A 21,415-nucleotide genomic window follows, 5' to 3' on the forward strand; every position below is an offset into this window, starting at 1 on the left:
TGTAATCAGCATCAAACATAAGGCAATAGGACATGTCCTACCCTGCAATGTTATTATTATCAGGTCTCATGCACTGAAAAAATAACCATAGTGGGACTCCAGGCAAATATCTAAATACACAGATTAAATACTGTATATGATTAAGAGTTGCTTTACCTGCCAACGGGATTTGTATTGTCCATCCAGTGGTCCGATTTACAAAGCCCTGCCACATGGTATACCTAGCAAGGGTGGGGCTTTGATCTGATATGCAGTTTCACTTATACTTACAGGTCTCCTCCCTACCCCCGTCCTCTCAATGAACAATGAATCTAGAAGCAGCAAACTGATCAGCTCATTAACCTGTCACTTTGCTATAGCCACCTATCAGCATGCTTCTTCCACTGCAACACAAATATTGGCTCCTTGAGCTGCTTCTCCCACTTCCTCTCTGAGCTCTGCCATACAGTAGACTGTAAGAGACTAAGAGCTAGTCAAATTTAGGTACTTACACTGTTTGCATTTAAAAATACATTTAAGGATGTAGTCATTATTGTAGAGTAAAATAAGTATTTCATATTTATCAATACCAGCCAGTAAGTGGTACTCCATGCAAGGATATAAAACTGTTATAAAAGGATATAAAACTGATATAAAAATGTATATACTTAAAAATAGACAGTTCAATGTTAAGTTCATCTTTTACAAAAAAAACTGAAAATTGTGTCAAATACTTACCGTAATTTTCCTTTCCTGACGCCAAACCATGGCATCATACTAGTGATAGAGCTCCGCCTCTTGACCACTCCCTCAGGACCAGTGACTAGCATAAATGAAGACCTGGCTAGTCACCACCCCATTCTTTGTAACAAGCCACATAACAGAACGCACATGGGTGGGCTCATATGCTGCCATGGTTTGGTGTCAGGAAAGGAAAATTATGGTAAGTATTTGACACAATTTTCCATTTTCCTGACACCAACATGGCAGCATACTAGTGATAAATAACTAGCTGATAGGGTGGGATCTGTTTGTCAAACCAATTTTCTAATTAGGATGAGACAGAGGACTGAATAGTCCTTCCTACAAAGTCCCCTGATGACAAGGCCCCCGGGTCTATTCCTTCAAGTTTGAGTAGGAATATTGGTGCGACCGTGATACCCCTGTACAGACGGGCACCATAGATTCTCTTGAATGTGTTGCCTATGAGGCTTCAACCGCTCTGGTAGAGTGCTCTGCTGCCGCTGACGGAGGCTCGCGACCTCTAGTCCTATACACAACCAAGCCTGCTAGGATCCAGGCAGTAACCTCTTTCCCTTGATGATTCCCAACTGGAATGACAAAAGGTTTATTTAGATGACCTGAAAGGGACAATTGTGGAGAGATATTCCTTTAAAGTTCTGAAAATGAACAGTACATATGACTTTCCTGTGTGATGTTCTGGAAAGTTAGGCAATGTCCAGCTGTCTCTTAAATAGCAGTCTGTTGCTACATTTGATGCAGAATGATCTACAAGATCTAGCTCTACTCTTTCTGGAAAGAAAGGAATATATTATATATATTATATATAATTTATGTCTTCTTTTTTTTTTTACTTTGAAGCTCCAAGAGCTTGAATCTCTGGTAACCTTCTGCTTAAAGTTATTGCAATTGATACTGCCTTGTAAGTGATGGCCTGAACCGAACATTGCTCTGTTGGAACAAATGGTTAAACCAATATGAGATCCAGCAACTGCAATAGATCTTTCTTCCTTGGTGACCGACTCCTGACGACTGCCCCCAAAAGTTGTGCAAACTGAACGATTCTTGGTCCTTTCAAATGTGTTATTGCCAATGATGTCAGCAAGGGCAATTTGGCCACACCCACTAGCACGCTCTGAGCACTACATTACCACTCTCATTGGGGCACCCAAATGTGTCTGTGTAATGCTAAACCGGTAAACTCCCGGACTTCTACAGGACAGCCACGCGGGGAAAAGCATCCAGCAAGATGTCACATGTGCACTGACAAGAGCGCTGTCTCCTATGGTAACAGTCTCCAACAGTTTCCAATACAAGTGTAACAGTTGCTTCAGGTAATTAAGGCAAGTTCAAAACAGAATCTTGTGCCACTGTTATCAACAATAAAGACATTTGGCATTACCTGTTATCTGTATACTCCTCCAGGCAGTGTCTACACACCAGCCTCCTGGGTATAGATACTGCGCCACGGGCTCTGCAGGACTCTTGTGTGGCATTGGTTCTGGGAAAGAGGAGCAGAGACGTCTTCCTTGGAGCTTTTCTCCTGAGAGGGAGTGCCTTTTTTTTTTACACTGGGCATGGTCACTGCTTGCTGAAATCCATGGCTGATCTTCCAATGGGACCCTTTGGGCGGGTGGCTGGGCTGAGGTAAACTCAGACAAGGAATCTCGTACTACCTTCTTCAGTAATGATGAGATTTGCACTGTCTACTGCAGACTCTTTTAGACAGTCTGTCACGTACCTGGTGGTTGAGCCCACGGATGCTGGGAGCGGCTACTCATATTCCTCTGGCTCAGGAACTCCTGGTAGAGGAGACAGAGGTTCAAGAGCGCGGAAGGGGCACAAGTGCCAAGCAGGACACAGGTGTCAGGACTGATCCGGCTCCGGGTACTGGAGAGGAGCAGATGCAGCAGGAACAGCGACCAGCAGGAGGTGAGAGCAGTGGAAGATGCGCACGCTGAAGCAGCGGGGAAGGTGTTCTGTAGTACGGTTTCTCACAGCAGACCCAGAAGCAGGTAGGGCAGGATACTGGAAGGCTGGCACCGTGGAGGGACAGCAGACTGGAGGAGGTCGTGGACAAGCCGGGTCAGGAACAGGCAGGCAGATAGGTACCGAATCAGCAGGCAGAAGAATCGTCAGACAAGCCGGGGTCATGGGCAGGCAGCAAACAAGTGGTCGTCAGGGTAAGCCGGGTCAGAGGAGTTACAAGTATCAAGCAGGTGCAAAGGGATCACGACAGGAACGCTGTAGACCGGACAGCAAGGAGGCAAGGCAACAGGTCCCTTTAAGTAACCCCTTTGGTGCCAAGAGCCGTCACAGCGCGCTCCCGTGTGCATGTGTCAAAAACACCAGCGCACACCCGCGTGCGCCCATCTGCGTCAACGCGCACTCGTGTGTGCCCATCTGCCTTAACGCGCACCCGTGTGCGCCCATCAGAACATCTGCGCACCCGCGTGCGCCCACCTACGTTAGCGCGCACCCGCGTGCGTCCACCTGCGTTAGCGCGCACCCGCGTGCGCCCACCTGCGTTAGTGCGCACCCGCGTGCGCCGACAGACACTCTCAACAGGGGCTTTGTAGCCCAAACCTTCAGGAGCAGTCGGATGACTGGGCTGACCTTCTTGACACAGTCTTTGCACACCAATTTATTGGATGGGGGACTGCGCCATAAGCCCAGCCTGATTTCTTGCTGGGACGCCTGTATTGATCTGGAGAAGAGGAGGCGCGACGTGCTCTTTTGGATTGTTTTTTTTTGTGACTGGGAGCAGCGTCTGGAGCTATGCTCTTTTGGAGAACGCCTGTCCTCTCTTATTCGTTAACTCCGAGATCGTGAGCGTGCGAGCTGAAACATATCAAAGCAAACCGCATTAGAGGGCACTCTTTCGTTTTCAATTCTCACAGCAGCTGCGGGCAGAAGATCCCTGCCCCCTTTCACGGGGAGGGGGGATCAGGGGAAGAGGAGGCAGGAGTTGGAACATGTTACATGTCCTACCCTTAATTTGAGTGGAACATGTATGAAACATGAACGTATCCTTTAAATTTACTTTAAATCACTATAATTGCGCTTTAAAAATAATTACAAATATTTGATCTTTTTTGAGCAGATCTGTGTTCATTGCCCAGAAACACTAGCCATGCAGAGACAGCTTTTACAAAATTTTTCTAATTTTTTAATATGTATAATCAAGTCACTTAAGCAGCAATACAGATTTGTATAGACAAATCTTTTGTTTGTTGATTTAGTCTCACTGAATTATATTTTGCATTTTGCTTAAGTGTTTTTGTTAATTTATTGAAAGCAATATAAATGTCATGGCACTTTTATTGCTTAAACAGTAAAACATGATTAGTAATAATTTATATTGCTGTATGGTAAAACAGTTATTTCATTTATTTTGACTTGGAAGCAGCTTAGAAAAGCGATGATTAAAACACAATTATACAAAATAATTAGAGGTCTAGTAAAATACAAAACCTTAGTGAGTAAAGTGGTACAGTTATATGACAGACATAAGGTAAAAAAATAGTATGAATGCTGTACTCATTTCATCATGCAGAAATGAATATCAAAAAATTACTTTTTACACATGGCAAGGAACAAGGTAGACACATTTAAGTAGTGTATAGTATCCAATAAGAACTTATTTTACATCAGTCAATCTTCAGTAAACAGAAATGTAATAACTTCTAATTGGTGTACTTTGTGTCTAAGCTTTTTTCTTTGTACTGCTTACTAGATAAGCCTTATTGGGGCTGATGTATTTAAATCTGGACAGCAAAAAGTGAAAAAATTGAGTTGTTGCCAAAGCCAAGCAATCAGGTTTCTCCACTGCATTATTCTACTGAAGACACCACTTTTGGCTGCTTCTGGGAGTAAAAGGCCATGACTCATGGAACAGCAATTATGAAAAAGGTTCCTGCACTACTTTTTACCAATTTCATTTGACTTGCATAGACTTATTCTATGTGAAATTGCAAGCTGCAATTAAATTGGCAGTGCAAATTGCACTGATGCGTGGCTTTTAAATCGGGCTGGAGATATGCAATTTCCAGTGTAAATGAGGGCTTAAACATGCTGCATGGGGCGTAATTTATCACCTGGTGATCCTACCACTAACACACTTACTGACCTAGGGTGAAAGTGCTAACGCACTGTGCAGTCATTTTTTTGGGAAGTAGCATTGTCACCATAGATAGGACTGTCAAACACATATTCCTCCCCACTAAGAGTGAAGCACAGGCAGAGAGCTTTGAGATATAACAAAATGCTTTCAAAGGTATATTTTACACACCAAAAGGGAGAAAATAAGAGTAGTTCATTGTCAAGGTTTACATACATACTCATTCATTTTTGGCCTTCTACCAGGATGACAATGACAATGCTTTTTGGCGATCCCTCTAGTCAAGACTGATAAGGGTCCCCTTTTATTACTGATAATCTGAGCCCTTCCACAAAGAGACTAGACCTCATAAAGCATAGCTAAAGGCTCAATATTAGAACCAGTATTGAACTCTCCTCATAGAGGAACAACTTGACAGCTGTTGCTGCTCAGCAACTGCTGTCAGGTTATTTCTCCATGAGGAAAATGTAGTATGAGTTCTAATATAGATCTGTGAAGTCCATCCAAGTTTTATACTGTGTTGAGCCCGGAAACATGTTGGCTGTTTTTTCATTATTTTTTATCAGCAATTAAAATTATCTTGGATTCTTTTAATCAGATTTTGGTCTGATGCTCCTTTTCGTATTTTTATGGTTTAAGATACCTGTAAAAAAAGACAGAACAAACATACCTTTCCTGCTGCAGATATACAAACTTTCTCTATTAACTGGTTCCTGCCAGGCATATGGCAAGATGAGGAAATAACCGCCCGCATGGCAGTGGCAGGGATCAGTCACCAGCTGCATCCACTGGACACAGCCAATGACTGGACACTGTACCACCATGTTGCTGGTACCATGTGACCACAGTAACCAATCACAGCAGGTGACATAACAGTTGTACCCTAAGGATGGCTCCTTTTCAAGCCATCCATTGTATACAATTGTGTTGCTAGCTGTGATTGCTCTGTACCATGTAATTAGCTCTGACCACAGCTAATCACATCAAAACAAACTGAATGAATCAATTTAATTTAGTAAAATGCTTGCATATAGCAATGCAATGCGCTACTAATATATATGCAAAAAAATTTGAAAAAAAGAAATAAAAATATTCTGTCACCAGTCAATGTCCCTGATGATCACCACACCCAGTATATGATGATGCTGATAACAATATGTACAAAAAAAAATGAAATTCTTAATTTTTCACAAAAATTACAACTTTAAAAAACTGGCCATGCCTTTTACAAAATACATCTAACTGTCTAATTTCCAAAAAGATATCTGTACTGTCCTGACATTTTTGGGACTCAAGAAATTAGATTGGCTGTCAGTATATCAAGATTGATCAATTTTCAGATATATACCATTGTTTCTGGACTCTATAACTTTCCTACAGACTAAATAATATACACTGATTTGAGCAAAGTTGATGTTTTTTTTATAGAGTACCTACACTTCTGCATTCCTCCTTATTGCTGGATATTCCATTTCAAATTTAGATTTTGAAGTCATGTCTTTTTGTCACAAAAACGTTATAAACAGTGCAAAAACTTAACATTTTGATATGTTTCCTCCTCTTGCAAGATATGAAAGTCAAGCTTATGCAGGTATAGTAAGATCAGTTGACAGGTGAGAATCGTATAAAGTTGCCAGTCTATAAACTTGTCTGCACACAGTCACTGTTTTAAAGCAGTATTAAACCCAAAATATTGCAGGTTACCAATTCATAGGGGTGATGGCTGTATTAGTTTCCATTTTTAGGCTTTATTTCTTCTATTTTTATCTGAACCAGCCAGCAAGTTTGTTTAGTTTTCTCCAGCAGAATGTATCAGTACGCATTCAGTTTACATGGATGAGACCAACCACTTAACACTGGCAGGGGTGAGTAAAATGATCCGCGTTTATATATTCATGCAAAACCTGGAGTTTGGCTTCAATTTGTTAGTGTATCTAAATCTGCCAATATATTTAAAACTACCCTCCCCCTCAGACTGTCAATGCTGCTGTCTACCTCCTGTTCTCATTCATCCAAAGTTGTGTCTTACTAATACAGGAGGTGTGTTACTGATCAGATCACTATGTGAAAACAGAGTAAATAGCAATAGCTGCAATATATTATGTTTTTGGTTTTGGGTTTAATACTGCTTTAAGGTTTGTTCCTTGACATAGTTCTAAGCATTATGCATCCTACACAAATTCACAAAACAATAGGATTTTTATAACATCAAAGTGGATACCATTTAGAAAGAAATTGTAAAATATGGAAGCTGTTTAGTATATCTACTGACCAAAACATCTCTTAGGCCCCTTTCACACATGCGGACGATATGTCCGTATTTCATCCATCCATTTGCGGATGAAATATGGGCATACATTTATCCCTATGGGATAGCGGGTGTCTGCGGATGAACATCCGCAGACACCCGATATCGTCCGCCTCCGCTACTGTCCGATTCTACAGACGGAGGAAAATCCTATTTTTCTATCCGTCTGCAGAGCGGATCGGATGAACACCGGCAGACGGTCCGTGCTCATCCGATCCCCATAGAGGAGAGCGGAGAGCTGACAGGGCGGTCCCTGCACAGTGATCATCACGGGGCGGATCATTACTGATCCGTCCCATGTGAAAGGGGCCTTAGATTCCAAAAAATTACATAGCTTTGGAAATGAGGTGAAGTTTATGTTATGTAGCAAAAAAGTGACACTGCGCTGTCCCAAAAAGCAGCTAACACGCTAAACATGAATAATTTAGCTTAAACCAAGTGAAAAAATATTAAAGTGCAGCGCTATACAAGAAAACAAAATTAATTCAACGTGCACATGAAAATACCCGTGCAATTTGCATTACTCTGCCCCTCAAGGCCCTTATATTAATCTACCCTTCACGGGTCCTAATCAATGAGCATATATATATTATGCATATTATACTTCAATAAGTGAGTGTATCATATGTGTACATCTAAAAAGGAAAAAAAGGAGAAAAAACAAGCAGTCCTTTGTGACATCCAAAAAATAGTCCAGTTATATTCCAACAAAAACACCACCCTCGTGACGGGACCACCACCTCAATAGATGTGAGCTTACCGGATGGAATTGACCCAAATGAACATATATTCTAAGGGTCATGCGTGCTTGTTGTTCTGGTTATGGAGAACCGATTTTACTTGCCACCGGTTGACTGCTCCCAATGTGGAAAGTGCCTTCTTCCAACTCCTAGGTAGACCCGCTCCTCTCTGCTCAAAAGAGTCTCAGAAACCAACCGAAATGTACATAGAGCAAAAGAATATAGCCAAATAGCGTGATACCGTTTAAAATTAAATTTATTTTAAAAAAGAAACAAACTTACATTTGCATGATCATTAAAGCGCTTTTCTATAAAATTTAGGCAGTAGTAGAGTCCTCCAGACGCGTTTCATCCTCTTGGACATCATCTGAAGTTTATGTTATGGAATATGGAAGTCTATCCAAAGGACTGAACATTGTTTTGGAGGAATAGTTAGGGGCCTAAATTTGTGTAAAGTACACATGCTTAAGCCCCGTAGACACGATCGGAAATCCCACCAGCAAAAGTCCGATGAGAGCTGTTGGTTAGAAATTCCAACTGTGTGTATGCTCCATAGGACTTTTGCTGGTGAAATTTCCGCCAACAAAAGATTGAGAGCAGGTTCTTTATTTTTCCGATGGAAAAAGTTCAGATCGGAAATTCCAATCATCTGTAGCAATTCTGATGTGCAAAATTCCTATGCATGCTCAGAAACAACTCAATGCATGCTCGGAAGCATTGAACTTCATTTTCTCGGCTCGTCGTAGTGTTGTACGTCACCGCATTCTTGACGGTCGAAAGTTCAGAGAACTTTTGTGTGACAGTGTGTATGCAAGCCAAGCTTGAGCGGAATTCCGTTTGAAAAACCATCCAATATTTTTCAGATGAAAACTCATATTGTGTGTACGCGGCATTAGAGGCTGGAGTTCTTAGGACTATCACTAATTTTTGGGTTCAATGTTTCCAGTCCAGAGCACTATATGGCTGAAGCAGGTAAGTATTTTTGTAACAGGTCTTTTTCTTCTCCTTCAGTGAGTTTATTCATCCTTGCTATGTCTTGATTGCATACAATCTGTAGCGGCCCCATTGGCTTTGAGAAAATAATGGGAGGAGAGCTTCTGACGGGTGCAGTGCGTTTATTCCTTTGCCTCAAAGATGTGTATTAAGGTTGAACACCACAGAGGTTAATCTTTTGACTCCTTAAACACTTTAGTCGCCATATGTACCATAAGCCCCATTTGCACCGTTTATACGATTTGCCTATGAAAACTGTAAAATGGCATACAATGCATTCGTTTACAGAGATCACCAAAAAGGGTATTACAACAGAATCACAAATGTGGAGTTACAAAGAGGTGTTCCATTTTCTATACACATATATCTAAATTGATATTAAACATTTAAGAAAGCATGACTATATGTTCAAACATATCTTTTACCTAACAGCATGGACTCAATTTGTGCCTAAAAACATATATACTGACAATGGCAATGCACCTTTACTGCATACCTTGCTCCGCTTGCCAAGGGGTGCAAACTTTAAGCTTTAGAAAACTTCCATAAACTGTAGCCTTCCCATGAGGTACTGCTGACTTGTCTGTGAATGCTGAATGAATGAGAAATCCCCTTGCAAAACTAGAAGAAGAAGGAAGTGTCTGGTGATTAAGCCATTCCCCAGGGGAACAAAAGTAAGGTAATAAAGTTTCCATCTGTCATTCAGTGCTGAACAAAGATTTAAAGTGACAAGTGGACAGTTACACAATCTATTCCTATAATTCAGCACAGCACTATATAAAAACCCTTTTATTTTTCACTGTGAATGTCAAGGTTATCCATAGGAAAAGGAAACTTGAAACCTGGAAGTGAACTACATTCTCCTACATTTTACTAACATGCTAATTGTTCTGTTGGAGATCTTACGGAATAGGGAATGATGCCAGCTTTCACAATAGAAGCCTTTAGTGTGTAAAATAAAAGTGTTGGCACTTTAGAGTGAATCTCATGTCTCTGTAAACATAATCCTTGCGAGTATTGTAAAAGCTTGACTTCTGTCTGCTGTAGAACTTAACAGGTACACTCAGCCAGCAGTACATTACATTTCAGTTCTGCCCATTTTCTATCATAAAATAGACTCCTGTGTTGTAAACTTTTTCACTAACCTAATGCTTTAATTCCTTTATTTATAGCAATGCAATAGTTAGAAAAATGTCACTCTATAAGGGAAAATAAAGATTAATATAAACCATATATTTATACAGTGTACAGTATGAGATAATGCACTCTGTTTTGTAGATTATGAGGATAGAAGAATTTATTGTGAAGCTCTAGGACTATATAAATGCATGAGGACAAAGACCATTGAATTCTATTATTCCTTGCAAAGCATTTAAACTCACACATACCAAAATTGGTAAACTGTGCCAAATACAAGTTGTGTCAAATGGGCACTGGCTACTGATGCATAGAAAGAGAGATACATTGATAGACAGATAGAGAGTTTAATTGACAGACAGAGAAAGGTGCATGGATGGACAGAGAAAGTCACACACTTATGGACAGAGAGAGAGAGGTGCAATGATGGACAGAGAAAGTCACACACTTATGGACAGAGAGAGAGAGAGAGAGAGAGAGACACTTTGATGAACAGAGAATGAGCAAGACACTTTGATGATAAAGAGAGAGGTAGATTGACGAACAAAGAGAGTGCGTCACATTCTTGGTTAAGGCCTAGTTGTTTAGAGGGCTTCCTTTACACCTCTTGTACAATACCCCCTGGAGTCAGTGACAGGGTGTATTAGGATGAAGAGTGTCTTGATGCCTGCGGTGGGTCTGAATACAGTGGATGACATAAAAACTCTCTATTTGTTCCTTGCTGCAAAAGTCAGTTATAGGTTGGAGTGGTTGGCATTTGTTTTTACCTTTGATGAATTGGTGAGGGGATTCATTGGATACCTTTGCTGCCATTGTGCTATTGCTCGGTGTCCAGTACACACCTACACCTATAAGGAGGGGTGGGCTCCCTCCAGGCATACCTGCCCTTAATCTATCCATTATGATATATGTGCTCCAATGTGTGCAAATAAAAACCCCTAGTTTTAAAGTGAATTGTTATTTGGTTTGTTGCAGGTTGGTTGGAAGGTGAGGTAGGAATTTCTATTTGTTGATTTTTGTTTTAATAAAAATTGCCTGGATACTGTTGAGGTGCTGGAGAGGTTCAGACTGGAGCTGTGCAGAACGCTGTTTCTTAGGTTTGACAAGGAACATACATGAACAGTAGGTATATTTGTAGTCAGGCCAAGCAGGAGTCATCAACGATCAAGCAGAAGAGGTACCAATTCAGCAAGAAGAATCAAAGTTAGAGTTGAAGACTCAAGTTCAAGTTCCAGATCAAACAGGCAGCAGAAATATCAAGACAGCAGGTAAAGGCATAGTCAGAGCACAAGCCAGTGTCAGCAGTGGGGATTAGGGTACACCGTGGACACCGTCCACTGCCCTACTGTCACCATCCACTGCCAAATATCTGTAGGATGGGTTTCCACCATCCCTGCAAAGTTTCATTTTTTATGTGTTATATTTTCAGTTTGATGTGTTTTATATGTGACGTCACATATCACGGAGATCGGTGGTAATATTGAAGTTTATTGTGATTTACATACATTAGACGGTTCAACCATTATTGTGTTATTGATTAGTAAGTTAGAGCTGCACTTTTTTGTAGTTTTCTAATGCCGACATTTACTTGTGCCACATGCCAATGTAAAACAGCATGGCCCTGCATCTTTCTTTCTGTGTTGCAGCTAGGGATGTGCTCATATACATCATACAAGCACAGATTAGAAAGATCTCAAAGCAGGAGGAATATTTACATGGGGACATGGTGCTTTGGGGGGGACCCCAAAGCATCCTCCCAATGTTGAGGGCATGTGACCTGGTACGGTTCAGGAGGGGGGTGCCAGGTTGTGTGCTCGGATAAAGGGTCTGGATGGATTTTTAGGGGGAACTCCACACCATATTTTTTTTTTTAATTGCCATGGAGTTCCCTTTAAAATCCATACCAGACCTGAAGAGCCTGGTAATTGAATTTGGGGGTACCCCATGCTTTTATTTTTTTATCAATGACTTTCAATGACTGTTCTCTGTATTACGGGGAGCCGACAATTAATTTTAGCTGCGAGTGATTTTAACCACTTCCCGACCAGCGCACGACGATGTACGTCGACAGAATGGCACGGGCAGGCATATTGGCGTACAGGTATGTCCAATATTCGATGCCGCCCTGCCATCGGGAGCGCGCCACCGGCGGCGTGCTCCCGCGCTGGTCGGGACCCCCGTGAGTCCGGTCGCGGGACCCGCGGACTCGATCGCCGCGGGCATCCCCACGATCGTCTCACGGAGCGGCCGAATAGAGCAAATGCTGTGTAAACAACATTTGTCTATTCTGCCTAGCAACTAGTGACGCTGATCTCTGCTCCATGTGATTGGAGCAGAGATCAGTGTACACTAAATGAAAGCCCAACCCCCCCACAGTTAGTAACACTCCCCTAGGAACACTTAACCCCTACACTGCCACCCACTGGTTAACCCTTTCACTGCCAGTGTCATTTACACAGGAATCACTGCATTTATATAGCAGTGATTACTGTATAAATGACAATGGTCCCAAAAATGTGTCAAAAATGTCTGATGGGTCCCCCACAATGTCGCAGTCACAATAAAAATCGCTGATCGCCGCCATTACTAGTAATAAAAATAATAATAAAAAATTATTAATAAAAATGCTATAAAACTATCCCTATTTTGTAAACGCTATAACTTTTGCGCAAACCAATCAATAATCGCTTATTGCGATTTTTTTACCAAAAATATGTAGAAGAATACGTATCGGCCTAAACTGAGGGAAAAAAATGTTTTTTTATATATTTTTGGGGGATATTTATTATAACAAAAAGTAAAAAATAATGCGTTTTTTTCAAAATTGTTGCTCTATTTTTGTTTATAGCGCAAAAAATAAAAACCGCAGGGGTTATCAAATACCACCAAAAGAAAGCTCTATTTGTGGGAAAAAAAGGACGTCAATTTTGTTTGGGAGCCACGTCGCACGACCGCGCAATTGTCAGTTAAAGCGACGCAGTGCCGAATCGCAAAAAGTGGTCTGGTCTTTGACCAGCAAATTGGTCTGGTCTGAAAGTGGTTAAATGACTTTTTTTCCTGCAGAAATTACACTTTGTGCAGGGACAGTTCTAAGCACGGGAAACATGCGCCCCTTTACAGGCATACTATACACACCCCCAGGTACGTAATTTAAAGGAATATTACACTTTTATTGTTTAACTTTAAGCATTATTAAAATCACTGCTTCTGAAAAAACGCCAGTTTTTAAAACTTTTTTTTGCATTGATACATGTCCCCTGGGGCAGGACCCAGGTCCCCAAACACTTTTTATAACACTAACTTGCATATTAGCCTTTAAAATTAGCACTTTTGATTTTGAACGTTCGAGTCCCATAGACTTTAACAGGGTTCTAAAGTTCACACAAAGCTTAGGTCTTATTTATAAGGCTGTAACCTACCTATCCTGCTGTGTGTTACTGAGTAGTATGGCTGGCTGGCTGCAGAATGAGGGGGTGTGATATTTGTTGAAGTGGGATTGTTCACATTTAACAAGTACAGGCCTAGTGTACCCTCCCACATTCACTGCATTTCCTGAAGCATGATGGGAAGTGTAGTTTAGTTATAGTGTCAAAGAGAAAGAGACACCTCCAGAAAAGATAATGCATTTTTTTAATTACAGAGAGGACTTCCTGAAAAATCAATTAGACTTTTCTCTTCAATAGTAAGGAATTTCACACATGTAATAACTGTTTAGTGTTTTGTGAAGGGGTTTAGCAATGTTTTTTTTTTTTTTTTTTTTTACTGATCCCGGAGCTCTGCTGTAATTTTCAGTTATCTTCCAGTTCATGTTTGTGATCAATTATTTTCCAACAACCTTGAGTATATGAGATTTATCATTTAGATGATCATCTACACCAGCCTTTCTCAACCTTTTCAACACAGAGGAACCCTTGAAATAGTTCTCCGGGCTCGGGGGGACCCCTGCTAAAAATTAGACGTCTACAACTCATGAAACATTAGTGTGATGGTCAGTGGGAAGACTGGTCCTTACACTTGTGGTCATTGGGAAGAATTAAACCTTTACAGATAGCTAAAAAGATCAATGGTGTCAGTGGGAACTTATCTGAGAGGCAGGAATTGCCCAATGCTGAAGGAAACCCTAGCAACCTCTGGAGGAACCCTAGTTGAGAATCACTGATCTACACACACAAACTATAAGCTTTGTCATATTTGTTCTATAAACAATGCCTTCATTTAATGACCTGATCTTATTATTACCCTCCATACATCTTTCAAAAATAAATGCATGTAAAGCTATACTATATATAATACACTCGGGTTAGCAATTATTCTTGTCTCTGTTTTCCATTTCTCCATTTCTTTATTTGACCAGAACAAGAATACATTTTGAAGTTTTTCTCCAACAAAATATACAGTATTATATTATAATAAATCCCATCCACCCCAGAATATCATGCAGTGATTTGGAAATTTGGAGTTTGTATACTGTGGGGAGTGTTGGAAGATGAAATATAGAGCAGTGCCAAAGTAAAATATCAATGGTTGCTGTGTTTTCTTAGGATAATAATAGAAAGTTACAAACATTTGTCTTCACTGGAAAACCCTAAAAACATGCACTATTGGTGACAAATGGAGATAAAAGAAAACTTAAAGGCATAGTTCACCTTTACCAAAAAACTGCCTATGCATGTAAGAAGTGTCTGTAGATAAAAACAGTGCAGCTTTGAACAAAGTTGAATAATGGCATTGCTATAGGTGCCTGACGAAGGGGTCCTGTGGGGTCCATGGGTCATTCTGTTGTGATGTGAACACTTTGAATAAAACCCTTCAGATGTTATTTGAAGATCCATGGTGTTTTGGCAAATATGTACATTGATCTTTGAAGTTACCAGACTCCAGCTGGTTGTTGTATTCGTTATCCTATAACCTTATCCAAGAACATGTGCAATGGCAATATTGACAGTTGAATCAGAGAAAGAGCTTGCTCCTGTGATGGTAGAGGTGAACACTAACAACTAAAAGTTTCTTAGTAATGTCCAAGCAGCAAAGAAGGATGGGATTATGCAATCTCTGGGATTTTTCAGCCAGTCTTCATGAGGTACATTATGTAAGTGGCCTACACTTATAGCAAGATCTGTATTCAACCTTGGTCAAAGCTGCACACTTTGTTTTTATTTACAGGCACCCCTGACCTGTATAGGCAGTTTTCTGGTAATAGTGAACTATGCCTTTACATTTAAATGCTTGCATAGAGTTTTAATGTTTGTTAGCGATTTAGATAAACTAGCAAAATTCTGGGCATTTGGACAGAGAAGGAGAATAATGCATTCTATTGCCTGGTGAGTTTTGGTTGACAGCAGACAGTGGCAGAGTATTTACTTTACAGTAAAAGAAGTATACTATGTATAACATACAGCAGTGTGCAGAGTGCACAATCTGGTGCCATGTAACAAAATCAGACAAGCCAGTTTATCAGTTCATAGCCAAAAAATGTCCAGTGGAGAGGGGCAGTTTAATACAAGTACACAAACCAATTCTTCAGCATTCAGTATTATATTTTGTTTTTCTAAAAAACAAATTAATGAGAATTTGTGTCTTGTGTACATATAGTAAATACAGTATATAAAATTTTAGTAAATATAGCAGTTGTGGGTTAACTTAATCAAACATTTCAGATGGTAAAGATACTGATACATACACTATAATGCCAAAAGTATTGTGACACCTGCCTTTACATGCACATGAACTTTAATGGGATCCCAGTCTTAGTGGGTAGTGTTTAATTTTGAGTTGGCCCACCCTTTGCAGCTATAACAGCTTCAACTCTTCTGAGAAGGCTGTCCACAAGGCTTAGGCGTGTGTCTAGGGGTCAATGTTTAACCATTCTTCCAGAAGCACATTTGTGGGGTCAGGCACTGTTGTTGGACGAGAAAGCCTGGCTCGCAGTCTCCACTCTAATGGCGCATACACACGACCGGACTTTCTGGCAGACTAGGTCCGACGGTCTTCCTGACGGACTTTTCAGAGGCGCTCCCACGGACTTCTGAACGAACAGACTTGGCCACACATGAATGGACTAAGTCTTTTCGAAAGTCCATTCGTTTTGAATGTGATAACTTAAGATGGGAGTAAAAAAGGAAGTTCAATAGCCAGTAGCCAATAGCTGCCCTTGCGTCGTCTTTGGTCCGTCGGACCAGAATACAGACACACATTTTTTTCCGATAGGAATTGAGTCCGTCGGACAGATTTGAAACTTGTTCTATTTCTAGGCTGCCCTAATACAATTAATTTTCATTACAAGAAAAGCCATAAAACATGCATTCAGGTGGCAGGATCAACTCCTTAATACCTAGAAGCCGCTGTTCTGCCACTTTCTGAAAAGCGATCCACTGCAGAATGCTTTTGGGAGGATGGTAGAAGAGGGTGTTGGGAATAAATAGAACCTCAGCTCCAACTGCTAAAAAGGACATCAGCAATAAATATCAATGACATTTTACCAATGCATTAATATCAATGACTAATTTTGAGAAAGTTTAGTTATGGTTTCATATTTAGAAAAAAATGTAATAATTATTAGTTTAACATTAGTTCAAAGAAAGATAACCAGGATGAGCATCTCAGAATTGCTTTGCTTATGAATTTCTGTACACCAACATAATAGAGACTTTTTTATGTGATTTTCTTATTTTTTATTCCAACTCTTCAAGCTGAAAACAACATTACAAGAGGTCAAGCTGTTATCAGAAAAAATAGATGTTTTTCAGCTGCCAATGAGTAATTTCCCATAAGCCTTGTGTTGCTGGAGGGTATTTTCTTACATTCACAGAATAGACATGTGATGCTGGGCTTTAAGAAATCGACCCTGCTATACAAAATACCATTCACACGCGTTACTTTCTTTGTATTGAAACACAAATTAGGATATCACCTGGCTTAGACTGGCAACCAGTATAACATAAAAGAGAAAAATACGACTGCATCCAACAAACATTTGCTTGTCACTATTCTAATAATGTTCAGAAAAAGAACTGGTTCTTTTTAATTTGCACAAACTTAATTGTTTTTTTTTTATTTCTATTTATTCATGTTTCCAGCACTGCAACTACAGGGATTGCCTTGATACAGAAAAGGAAGCCATTTAGTGACAGCTGCCAGATAGCACCTTGACATTTTGGTCAATACCTTGTCGTGAAGCAAGGACGTCTACCTTTGACTTTGACATCTACCTTTGACTAGCATACTGCTAAGGCCAACAACAAAGAGAAACTATTTAATGCTACATTGCAAATGTTAATCACTCGAAAACCATGTGCACGCCCAATCTACACAAATGTTTTAACTATTGCACATGCAGAAGTTTACAGATTTCCCATTTAGATGTTAAAGCAATCAAGAGTTTTTGTCCAACTGTTTGGCCCAAAGTTTATCTGCCAACGAAGCCTAATTCATGTGAGCTATATAGATAGAATACGAAGCTTTAAAAATTGTTTGGACCAATTTCTCTAATTGCCTTAAAGCTCAGTTTAGGTAATGTTTTCGTTAAATCAGCTCAAGGGACAGTACTTATATTAGAATGAGAAGTGACCCTTGTGATAGTGCTAGCTGTCTTTAGGTTAAAATCTGAAGTCATCTGGCCCTCTCTCCTACCTTCATACCCAAGGTTAAAATGAGCACAGGACCTGTCATAGGCACTCATTAGGAGTATTGACTATGCCCATCCTTTCATCCCGCTCCTCCGGTCATAGAAGTTATACTCTTGCTTTCGTGAATGAAAAACACTGTATGAATGAAGGAGGCAGACCTTGTATCTGCCCATCCCCCCATAATAATACAAAACATTTTTCTCATGTTAGCCAATATGGTGGGTTCCGCAATCCACAATGACCACATACTGTATATATGTGTGTATATATACACATATGTGTTTTTGTACCTATAATAAATAATTACACACTGGTCATTTCCCCCCCTCCTTTTTTTCTTAATCTCCCATATACAGTACAAAGATGTATAACTGTTAACATGTAACTATAACTACTAATTAATACAGGTTAAGCTACCCCATATAGTTATTTTGTAAATATATAAAAATATATGCTTTCACATTGTCTACTTTTGTAATCATAATTAATTCACAATTAGAATGATATTTATATTTTGCACATTCTCTCTGCTTCTTCTAGTGTATATCGTACATAGACTATGTTCCTTATACATATATAGATGTGTGTGGTAATCTTTTGTAGTGTATAGCTTTAAGATTTTAATTAATAGTTTGTCACTACTCTTAGTGCTATATATGGTTTATCCCTTATCCCTGCACTATAGCTTGACAAAGCAGCATAACTACCATGGTGCATTACAGTGTCATCCTTCACTACACGCTGCCTTCCATCTGCGCCTCAAGCCTCGCTTTGGAATCCTTTCCATCCTACAACCGACTTCCTATTAGCGAGGAATGATTTACACAATGGGAGCTGGCATATAAGTGAAACGTCCACTGATGGGAGCTTATTGGAATATCCACATGGGTATTGTAATGTTTTACATTCTTTCGAGTCCTGATTAGAATTAGCCTGTCTATGTTACGCCCCTTGTTACCATAAACATACAATTGTAATATTAATGTGATACCTACGTAATCATGTGTATAAAAACCATTAAATGCGTCATAATAAAGCAGAACAGTTATTTGGAAAGATGCTGAGCGTATCTTTTGTGTCTGTTCCCTACTGCAGTAGTTATTATTAATTTGGAACCACTAATCAATATGAGGATAAGAGTTTCCTATCTATAAAATATCAATTTCAGGATGTAGACCACACCTCTCCCTCCCCGAATACCAACAGTACTAATTTCTAATAAATAAAGACACTCAACGCCGAATCTTGATATAATTGGCCACGGCACGTTTATTGGTGTAATATTTAAACACATTAAAATCCATTTAATCATTTTTATTAATACATACAATTCTTAACTTGTAAATAATAAGTACAAAACAGCTCAATCTTCAGGACTCGAGCAATATCACATAAGTGACCCCTTTTTTTTGTTTTTTTAAACAAAAAAGCTAGAAGGGGCGCGGCAACATGCCCATGCTATTTGGGCTCAAATACTTAAGCCCTCTCAGTCCATGGGAATGTAGACTGAAACCTCTCCCTCTATGAATATCAACAGTATTAATTTCTAATAAATAAAGACACTCAACGCCAAATCTTGGTATATAATTGGCCGCGGCACGTTTATTGGTGTACTATTTAAATAAATTAAAATCCGCTTAATCATTTTTATTAATACATAAAAATCTTAACTTGTAAATATTAAGTACAAAACATTTGAGTGTTCAGGACTGCAATATCGCATATCAATAGTCCACACGTGTCAGGCTTGAAATATCAAGGCCGGCTTACCCCACCACTACAGCCAATTCAATACTATTCTGCAAACCAACGTTAAATGTGTCCAAACCTAGACAGATGGACTCCATCTGCTCTATATAAACCTTTGAAACCTCCCTCTAAATCCCTATGCCTGTAAAAAAAAACACAGATAAGTGGCATGAATTTTTCCATGGATCTATTTACACAACATCTGATCTTCTCCAAGTTTTTAAAATGTATATCCTCCAGCCACATGAGCCTTGGAACCATTTCAGAAAAAAATGATTGTGGTATCCAAGGAAGATAATTTAAATCAATGAAGATTTCACTTCACTGCAAACATAAGAGCTAGGGTTTTAAATGTACCCACATCATTTCCTCACAGGTGAAAGACTAGTATATCTAGGACTGGTCATATTTCCAATAACCTCGACAGATAAAAAGACAAATAAACCATTGCAGGCCACAAATTCTTTTCCATAGCACTTGAAAATTCTCAGGGTCCATTGATAGGTTAGGTGTATAGAAATGCATCTTGACTCTTTTGTTAGCCCAAAAAATAAAGGAGTGGCCCAGGATCCAAATACGTCTTCTATAACCTACAAAGGATCAAAGAGAGAGAGAGATTAGGTCTGACATAAATCTGAAATTTGTGAGATTCCCATCTGCCTATTTTTTTAATTATGGCTTCCTTAAGGCCCATCTTTACAGCTTCCATTGCTGCTCCGATTCTAAAAGAATGGGAGGTTAAATTAAATGATTGAAGTCCTAACTTTTTCATGCATTAATTGATGGATAATTGTTTACTGTCCTTAGTGGACACATTTCAATGTCTCCACAACTATCGAAAGGATCCATAAACCTTTACCTGTTTTATCTGTTTTAGATTTAGAAATAAATATTTTTAGTGCTGTCCTGTAAACCATCATCTGATGGCCAGACACAGACTTTTTGTTTTTGTGTAACAATTCTGATATTCTCATAGCCCCAAAAAATGCTAATACAAATGCCTTTTTAAATAATATTGAATCAAATTCTAAAAAGCATACAATTTTTGTAACTCTACACATTTCTTTTAGCATAGAGATAGAAATGGGCCTTCCAGTATCTGGGAAAGAATGCTTCTTCTTGTAACCTGTAACTCTTTCGCTGCCAGGCCCTGTGCTCCATTTTTTTACACCTCAGATGGCCAGGCCATCTTTGCAATTATTCAATTACTTTTTTTTTATTTTTCCCTTTCTGAGTTTGCTAAAGACCCCGCAAACCATATATTTTCTGAAAGTACATAACCAGTAGAATACAAAACATGATTTTTAGGGCACAATGATATTTGTGCAAATGTTTATAAAAACAATATTTTCGTTAAAAATACACTAAAATCTTTATTATCAGATAAAAACACAGAAAATTTTACAAATTTCCTACTAAATATAAAAGCTTAAGCTGTATTGATTCAATAAATAACAAATATTTTCAACTTTTAAATTGCGTTTTTTTTGCGAAATGGTGAAAATTGAACAAGCACAAAAGTGTAAATATCCAAATTTCTCAAAAAATCGGAAGGTATTCATTGTTCCCTTACACCTAAAGAATTTGTAAAAGCCCCCTAAGCTATATATTTTCTGAAGGCAAATGACCTGCAAAATACAAAGAAGGTGCTACTGATTTTTTAGACCCTGCGGTATTTGCGCAAATGTTTATCAAAATAATATATTTTCAAAAAATACACTAAAACCATTATTAGCAGATAAAAAAAACAGCTTCTTTTACAAAAGTCCAGCTAAATCCCTACTAAATATAAAAGCTTAACCAGTATGGAGTTAATAAATAATAACAATTTTTAATTTTTATATTGTGCCTTTTTGCTAAATGGTGAAAAGAAAACGTACGCAAATATGTAGATATCCAAATTTCTCACAAAATCTGAAGGTTTTCATTTTTTCCTTACAGCTTTCAGAATTTGTAAAAGATCCCCAAAATTATATATTTTCTGAAAGCATATGATCTCTAGAATAAAAAGAAGGTGACCCAG

Source organism: Lithobates pipiens, unplaced genomic scaffold, assembly GCF_037356315.1.
Source record: "Lithobates pipiens isolate NorthernLeopardFrog02 unplaced genomic scaffold, aLitPip1_a1.2 Scaffold_1, whole genome shotgun sequence".
In the NCBI taxonomy this organism is placed as follows: Eukaryota; Metazoa; Chordata; class Amphibia; order Anura; family Ranidae; genus Lithobates; species Lithobates pipiens.